General features: G+C 29.1%; 2 long non-coding RNA genes across 2 annotated transcripts; both read right to left on the reverse strand.

Annotated features, from left to right (window-relative positions):
- Positions 1-3,669: 3,669 nt before the first annotated feature.
- Positions 3,670-5,975, reverse strand: LOC110906248. Its single transcript, XR_002573777.2, has 3 exons — positions 5,872-5,975; positions 5,464-5,520; positions 3,670-3,921 (listed from the first exon to the last, which is right to left on the reverse strand). It is a non-coding gene; the product is annotated as an uncharacterized LOC110906248 (long non-coding RNA).
- A 1,254-nt stretch (positions 5,976-7,229) lies between these two features.
- LOC110906247 lies at positions 7,230-8,679 on the reverse strand. Its single transcript, XR_002573776.2, has 3 exons — positions 8,601-8,679; positions 7,576-7,649; positions 7,230-7,321 (listed from the first exon to the last, which is right to left on the reverse strand). It is a non-coding gene; the product is annotated as an uncharacterized LOC110906247 (long non-coding RNA).
- Between the last annotated feature and the right edge of the window lie 1,216 nt (positions 8,680-9,895).

Below are 9,895 nucleotides of genomic sequence, written 5' to 3' on the forward strand. Positions count from 1 at the left end.
ACGTACGTAAAGATATTTTTTGCAATCATCACTATTCACCAGCATATAGTAGGGCCAAGGGCCATAAAAGATATTTTGTATTTTAAGCTATTTTGTCATTTAAAAAGAACAAATTGAAATAGAAAAATATAATATATCAATATTAAATGAAGAGTGTTTACGATTATGTAACTAGAACAAAGCAATTTGTTTTTATTAGTTATTGTAAATGTAAATTGGAATTTATCATCGTCCCACAGACCTAACTCTTACGTAAACACGGTGAACTCACTTAACTTAAATACAAGTTAAATACAATCTACGTAACCCTTAATCTAATTAGCAAGTTACATCGATTGTAATCACGTTGGCATGTGAATTTATAATTTATATATTTTTTTAACTTTAACTATAAAGTAGTTGGTGGGTTACCCATTTATCAACAACACAATTTAAACACAGTTTATATATTTAAATGGTTAAAATGTTGACTTGTTTACTACCCAAACCAGCAAAATCATAAGCGGAATTTACGAAAATGGCTAAGAATCATGTTGACTTACCAAATTGGTCATCTCATGCGTCGGAGGAGCAGCGCATCACCGATTACGAGACAACTTTTGCGTCTGTAGGGCTCATTCATGCGTCCTTAAATATAGAAGTGACACGTGTCTCAATGACATCCATGCGTCCCATGCGTCCGTGACTCATAAAATTTACTTTTAGCGAGATCTGAGGCATCCCATGCGTCCGTGACTCATCCCATTGTCCCATGCGTCCGTGACTCATCCCATGCATCAGTGACTCAACCCATGCGTTGCCGACTCATCACGTGCGTCCGTGACTCATAAAACGGCATGAAGACGCATCCCATTGAGACATGTGTCACTTCTATATTTAAGGACGCATGAATGAGCCCTGCAGACGCAAAAGGTGTCTCGTAATCGATGATGCGCTGCTCCTCTGATGCATGAGATGACCAATTTGGTAAGTTAACTTGATTCTTGGCCATTTTCGTAAATTCCCCAAATCATAATGTAGATTCTTTTTTTTATTTGCCGGTTTTTATGTAGTGTACCCGATCAGTCATGCATATCTTCCAGTAATTGTATATATTAGAAGTGATGAACTTTTTAGTTATGAAATAAAAAAATATATGTTGCTAAACTATAATAACATTGTAAGTTTAATAGTTTATAATAAAAATAGATTACAATACTATTTATAGTTACAAAATCTTTTAGGTGAACATTATGTTATATTACTTTAGTTCTAGTTTGACTAATCAACACTTCTAGTCAACTAATGTTTAAAAACAATGAACGTGACAAATATAATTACAAAAGAATAACTATGATACTAATAGAATTAAGTTTTAAATATAATAACTTATTTATGTGTTTCTAAGCCTTTAAACACAGTTTGAGCGATTTTCTAAGTTTAATTTAATTGAATTGTGTATGTGTTTATTTTCATATTTACTAATTCAATCGTTTAAAAATTAATGATTAATTGTATCGCCCGTTATATTAAACCACTTGAATCAACAGGGAAAGCAAAATGGTAAATCCTACACGTTATCTTTCTAATCGTCATTGTAATGGACATTTAGCATTGATATGGTTATCGTCAAATGTCTATTAAAAGAACGACTAGGAAGACAAATAAAGTTGGGGGGTGTTCACAAGATGCTTAAGTTGGGATAGGAGTCTCGGCCGGAAATCTTGACCAAACAAGTAACCTCGCCTTTTAAAAATGTCATATTTTGACCAGTTAAACCACTTTGGTTTAACTGTTAGACAGTTTTGACAACTCTCCTTTTAAATCATATTGGTTCAGGCTATTTCCCTCCGTAATAGTTTAATAATCACAATTAAAACATGTAATGATCAATTTTAGAATACGAAACCTTGTTATAACTGTGTAATTTATTTTGTTTTATGTGGTCTATAAAAATGAAGAGGTTGGTGAGGTGAGATAAGAGAAAAGGCAAATGTGAAGAGGAAGAAGATGTTACGTGTAATTGTTGTGAGAGAAGGTTTATTTTGAGAAGAGAGGAGATGGCGTTGCTTTAAAAAAACAAAACAAGTTGAAACCGAGTTCTATACATATTTAGCAATATTATTTGATATAGAAAGAAATCAAGAATAACCCAAGTTTATTATTATTTAAAAAAAAACAAGTATAGGTCCAACCTAAATCGGTTAAGTCTTTATTAACTAGTTTCAACATCATATATGTAATACGTCTCAATTATAATTAACTATGTAATGTTTCAAACTATCGACCTAACCGTACTAGTTGACCGTTAACTAACACATAATCAAATCAGCCGAATTGTTTAGGCTTAGCCGATCTAACCGATTTCGACTAAACCATGAACACCCATAATCAAATTCAACCAATATTTATCACAAATCAAGTATACCATTAATATTTTGAGTTGGTTGGGGCGTTAAGAGTGGTGTGGGGACAAAATGGTCGAGTGATAACGCGGTTATGTGGGCTTCTAAATAAGGAAAGTAGATTGAAAATGAAATGGACCCCTTTCTCACGCGTATGTTCCATAAGTACCATTGCTTTCCATGTGTTCTATCCATCTTCATTTATATCAATTATAAAATTTATATGTTACATAACAAGTGCCTGATTTTAAGATGATGTGTGTTTCATGTGTCGACATAATTTTATATTTAAAGTATATGTTATTTGTCATATATGTGCAATAATTTTTGTATCACAAGATAGAAAAATAAATATAATCCAAATTTATACCATTTTAATTATGAAAACGATTGTGACATAATATTAAAATAAAGTCGTTTTGTTTGACTAATCCTACACATGTCATCTCTTGTGTGTTAGTGGCGAAGCTTGAGATTTCCGATCGGGGTTTGTGTGTGTGGTGGGGGGAGGGGGGGGGAGGGGGAAGTCACCAGACCTAAAAATTTCTATAAAATCGGAAGGTCGAAAACGTATATTCCCAAAATTTATAATGAAAACTACATACTTTTCACTACTGAGCAAAAAGTTCGAGGGGTCGGCCGCCTCCTCCGCCCCTTAAAAGCTTCGCCCATGGTGTTGAGGCATGTGGCCAAAAGGACCGTAACACTACGTCTTGTACCTTAAATGAAGAACAAAAATGTTGTGCATGTGTAGGTTAATTATGAGTGTAGGCTTATGAGTCTTTAATGCCAGCCCTCCCATGAATTGGCGACAACCAAGATCGATATGTGATGAAATGATAGTTTAATTAAATTATTTTTTATTATCGATTTGTGTGATTGTTTGTGGTAGTAAAGGTTTAGGGTTCAATTATGTTTATAGAAAAAACTAGGTTATCACCCGCGAACTTCGCGGGTTGAAAAATTTACTTTATATTAATCGAGTTATGTAATTAAATAAAATAAAAATACATGTTTTCAAACATAATTTTTTTATAATTGTTTTGAATTGAAAGTTGTAGTCAATGGGTTGCGAGTAAGGTCAGAAACTTCGGGCAAGAACGGGAGGCAGAAACTTGCCTCTCTGAACGACCCATGAAACAAAAAAAAAAACTTTTCTTTTTTATAATAAAATATACACATGAAGTTGTTCGAACCTGCAAAACAAACTCATTTAATTAAATTTAGAAGTTAATTAAAAGTTTAAATTAGAAAATATAAACAACAAAAACTTTATTTATTAAAATATACACATGAAGTTGTTAACCTGAGCTTCACCAACATCTCTGCATCATCGACATCGCAGAGTACATCCAAAATCATTTAACATCCTAAACCTGTAACAACCACCCAGATAAGAGACTTAATCTTCCAAGTACCTCGAATGGTTTGTCGGATCATTCAAAATCCAGTATGTTTAACGCAACTTCACAGCTCTATGAAACAATCGGCTCTGGATCTTTGGAGAATTCCTCAAATAGAGATATACATTGGTCATCTACAAAAATGGTTTATTAAGGTCAGAAACATCAAGTTTTTCATAAAAATGTCCCGAGTCAACCCAACACAGTCGTTTTGACCCTAAAAACCATGTTTGACTACCTACCCAATATAGTCCATTTTCCACAAAATATTATTAAAAAGTATAGTAGATTTTAGAAGCATGGTTACCTTATATTTTTGGTTTTAAAAATGTGGCAACTCTCTCTCTATCCTCTTTTCTCTGTCTTAAATTATTCTTTTTTCCTTTTCCTTTCAGTTTTTCATTCAGAATATAATTCAGATTATAACAACCTCTCATTTTTTATACTTAAATGTGAATCTAATTGTTCAAACTTATTTGTCTACAATCAACAAAATCTCATATAACCAGCGATTTCATGCACAATCAAAGGTGTCACAATCAAACACAAACATAATTCAATCTACACATTTCTCAAAACACAATCTCTAACATCACTAACCAGTAGCAATTATTCAAAACCCTAACTAATGTGTTGTGCACTCACTAATATCTGCTACACATGTCTCACTTATTCATCTTCACAACTTCAAACACATCTTATCTAACACCTTATGGCAATCAACAAAATCTCATATATACATAAACCTTGAATATTACTCAAACACATCTTATTTAATGAATCAAAATAAAAACACATAAACCTTGAATATTACTCAATTTATGACTACTATCCCACAAAACAAAACTTTGTCAACAAATTATACTAACTTATGCAATGGTAAACCATAAAAATAACAAATTAATTTAGATGATTAGCCTTGCAGAAAACCCAAATCGGGAAAGTTTACCAGAATCGTTAATGAAAAAAATCAGACTCAGATTGGGTTACTCAAGCGGATATTAATCACGAAAAAAATCAGACTCAGATTGCCATTACTTCAAAATTTAAATTTAAAATAATGATTGAATTAAAAATTTAAAATCTGAAAATCAAATCACTAATATCCAATCCCGTAAATCAAGCAAACTTATTAGAAAAGTCTAACCTTTCAAATTTAAATTCAATATACAGATTCAAAATTTGAAATCAAACACATTAATGGCAAACTTTCAAATCTAATAAGTTCTGTTCAAACTTATTTGTCTACAATCAACAAAATCTCATATAACCAGCAATTTCATGCACAATCAAAGGTGTCACAATCAAACACAGACATAATTCAATCTACACATTTCTCATAACACAATCTCTAACATCACTAACCTGTAGCAATAATTCAAAACCCTAACTAATGTGTTGTGCACTCACTAATATCTGCTACACATGTCTCACTTATTCATCTTCACAACTTCAAACACATCTTATCTAATACCTTATGCCAATCAACAAAATCTCATACATCAATCAGCAATACAATGCACATTCAAAGACCTCACAATCAATTTCAAACATCAATCAATATACAAAATTTCTCAAGGCACAAATTTTAATATCACTAACCTAATGCGCTACTACTCAATAATGTGTCGGTGCCATGAAAAAACATCATAACCTTAACTAATGTGTTAACTTACCAAGGCTCAAGGCTGTATATTTTCCCAATGTTGTTTGTCCGACGCATCGTCACAAATCTAACAACCGAGTCAATCAAATTATTAGTTAAAACCCAATAAACAAAGTATACTAATATCCAATCCCGTAAATCAAGCAAACTTATTAGGAAAGACTAACTTTTCAAATTTAAATTCAATTTACAGATTCGAAATTTAAAATCAAACACATTAATGGCAAACTTTAAAATTTAAATTTAACATAATAATTGACTTCGAAATTGAAAATTTAAAATCAAACACGATAATGGTTTATTCCAAAATTTAAATTTAGAATAATGATTAACTTCAAAATTTAAAATTTAAAATCTGAAAATCAAATCACTAATATCTAATCCCGTAAATCAAGCAAACTTATTAGGAAAGTCTAACCAAGCAAAACCAACCGACATGGTACCAATTTACAGCAATAGCAAGCATATCTCTGTCCAACATAGTTGCAGCCAAAATCTCCGGACCATCCAAAATAAACACCTAATGAATCAAAATAAAAGCACATCCCTAAAATTACAAATAATATAGTTAAATCATCTCATAAAAAAACATCAGGATTTCAAAGCATTCAAAATTTAAAATCAAACACAATAATGGTTTACTTCAAAATTTAAATTTAAAATAATGATTGACTTCAAAATTTAAAATTTAAAATCTGAAAATCAAATCACTAATATCCAATCCCGTAAATCAAGCAAACTTATTAGGAAAGTCTAACCTTTCAAATTTAAATTCAATTTACAGATTCGAAATTTAAAATCAAACACATTAATGGAAAACTTTCAAATTTAAATTTAAAATAATGATTGATTTCAAAATTTAAAATTTAAAAATCAAATCACTAAGGAAACATACCAAAAATATAGAATCATATTCCTCAATCAACTTTAACAACGAATGAGAGTTGTTTTTAGGATCCATAACTGCAAAGGAAGTAACCATTGTTTTAAAAAAATATATAATGGTAATATATTTATAGAAACAAAGTCTATTTACAGAAACCGAATCATAATTCCGAATACAAAAATAATCTTTAACAACAGTAATCTGTTTATAGAAACAAAAACAACTTTAAAATTGAAATCAAAGGCATCTTTAAAGAATTAACAACTAACTAAATACAAAAATTATAACTCAATGACTCACGATAAATCATCATCACTAATTTTAAGACATTGACATATGGAAGTTGTTCTCCCCACAATAAGGTTGCAAAATCATATGGTATTTCCTATCAATCGAAACAAAAAAAAAACATATAAGTTGCAATAACTTATTGTGTGCACAAAACTGAAAACTTAAGAAACATACAAAAAATATAGGATCATAGTTCTCAATCAACTTTAACAACGAAGGAGCGTTGTTTTCATGATCAATAACTGCAATGGAAGTAACCACTGTTTAAAAAAAATATAACGGTAATCTATTTATAGAAACAAAGTCTATTTACATAAACCGAATCATAATTTCGAATACAAAAATCATCTTTAACAACACTAATCTATTTATAGAAACAAAAACAACTTTAAAAAGAAATTAAAGACATCTTTAAAGAATTAACAATTAACTAAGTACAAAAATCATAACTAAATACAAAAAATTATAACTCACAAAACAAACCATACGAACTTCAAAAGATAATCACATAAAATTTCAAATTAACACCTAAAGACAAAAATAAAAAAGAAAGACTATACATATCAAAAAACAAACAACACCAACAAAACTGAACTAACCTGTTTTTGGTCGACGAACAATTTGAAAAATATAGGATCATAGTCCTCAATCGACTTTAATAACGAAGGAGCATTGTTTTCATTATCCATAACTGCAAAGGAAGTAACCATTGTTTAAAAAAATATATAACGGTAATCTATTTATAGAAACAAAGTCTATTTACAGAAACCGAATCATAATTTCGAATACAAAAATCTTCTTTAACAACACTAATCTATTTATAGAAACAAAAACAGATTTAAAAAGAAATTAAAGACATCTTTAAAGAATTAAAAACTAATTAAAAACAAAAATTATAACTAAAATACAAAAAAATTATAACTCACAAAACAGTGCAAGATATACCTTTTCTTCAACTTCTCATAGGAACCCATTCAATAGTTCCTTGTAGGGGAAGGAGTCTGAAAGAAGCTCTTCACCTAAAATTACAAAACACAAAAAGTTTGTGAGATATGCAACTCGAGTACAAAAACAATAGTCAAAGACTCGAAGCATCCCTAAAATTACAAATAATATAGTCAAAGCATCTCATAAAAAAACATCAAGATTTCAAAGCATACAAAATTTAAAATCAAACACAATAATGGTTTACTTCAAAATTTAAATTTAAAATAATGATTGACTTCAAAATTTAAAATTTACAATCTGAAAATCAAATCACTAATATCCAATCCCGTAAATCAAGCAAACTTATTAGGAAAATCTAACCTTTCAAATTTAAATTCAATTTACAGATTCGAAATTTAAAATGAAACACGTTAATGGAAAACTTTTAAATTTAAAATTTAAATAGAAACCTTAATTCCGGAAAAATTATCATACTAAAAATAAATCACTAAAATTTAAATTTTAGGTTTCAAAAAAAAAATCATTAACAAAATTTAAAATTGCTCAAAAATATAAATTTAAAATTTGAATTCCGGAAATAGAAACCCTAATTCCGGAAAATAATCATACTAAAAATAATTCACTAACGAAATTTAAAATTGATCAAAATTTTAAATTTAAAATTTAAATTCCGGAAATATAAATAGAAATCTTAAAATTTTAAATTTGAGGTTTCAAAAAACGTAACACCATTTATTTATAGAAACAGAAACCTTAATTCAGCAAAATTATCATACTAAAAATAAATCACTAACGAAATTTAAAATTGCTCAAAATTTTAAATTTAAAATTTAAATTAGAAACCTCAAAATTAAAATTTAAAATTTGAATTCTGAAAATTATATCACTAACATCCAATGCCATAAATTATCATACTAAATATAAATCACCATTTATTTGCTATAAGTTTAAAACAAAATAAAAAAAGATAAATATCAGTTTACTTAAAATATGATTAGTAATTAGAATACACATAAACGTACCAAAAATATCGGGTCATCTTCATCAATAAGCTTTAAAAATGAAGGACTGTTGTGCAAGGGATGCATATCTGAAAAATATATATGAAGGTTTTTAAAAAAATAAAGCGGTAAAGTATTTATGGAAAAACAATCAATATTCCTAAATCAACAATCAATAAGCTTTAAAAGATAATTTAATCAATTGAGAAACTTCCAAATTCAAAAATAAAAAGAAACGGTTTAAAAAAATAAAAAATATTTATTTTTTAGAACCAAAATCAATATTCCGAAGACAAAAACATTATACCGGATGAAAAAATATCAGACCACTGTAAATCTTCATCAACACAATCAAAAAACATCGGACACAATCAAAACATATCATCATCAACAACAAACTAAAAGACTGTAAATAAAAATATGAGTAACATGAGAACAAAATCAAAACATCAACAAAATATCATTTCATATGATTGGAATCGGATAATGCAAAATCATCATCAACAAACAACCAACAAACAACGAAAAAAAAAAATACCGAACAGAAAGGATAAAATCAAACCTACACAAACTTAAAAAAAAAAAAGAAAACAACTATAACATTTAACTAACCTCTGTTGTTTGATGAATGATCGGAGTCCGATTTTATCCAAGATTTAGGGTTCCACATGAAAAACAAAATCAACAAAAATCAGTAACTTTGATATATGTAGATGATGATAATAAAACCTCTGATCTTGATTTTGTTTGCAAAAAAAAAAAAAAAACAGAAAGATAAATGTTCAATTGCTAGATTAAAGATACACAATAGATAAACAACAAATTAAAACAACATACCTTCAATTTTTATGATCAGATCTACAAAGTTTAGGACAAAGAAGAAGTTAATAGCTTTCGACACAATCTTTATAAAATCAAGTTTCTATAGAATTGAATAACATAAATAAAGTAGATTTAGGATCGATTGTGTAGATTACAATCGTAAAACAAAGAAATCAGAAACAATAAAATCAAAAACATAGAAACATACCTTTGATTGGTTAATAGGATTGATTTGTGTGAAGAAGATGATGTTGCAGAGATTTGGCTATGGTTTAGAATTGAGGATCTTGGTGGTGGTGATAGGAGAGAGGATGCAACTTAGTTTTTTAGGGTTTGTAAAGTGTGTGCAAGAAGAATGAGAAAAAAAAGGAAATATATACTATGACCCGAATTTGAAAAACCCGACCCAACTCAATTCGGATCCCACCTTTTTTCCTTGGAATCGTGATTGTACAAAGCAAATTGGGATTTCCCTCCTAAACCAAATTGCCACA

The sequence above is a fragment of the Helianthus annuus genome, chromosome 12 (genome assembly GCF_002127325.2).
Source record: "Helianthus annuus cultivar XRQ/B chromosome 12, HanXRQr2.0-SUNRISE, whole genome shotgun sequence".
Classification (NCBI taxonomy): Eukaryota; Viridiplantae; Streptophyta; class Magnoliopsida; order Asterales; family Asteraceae; genus Helianthus; species Helianthus annuus.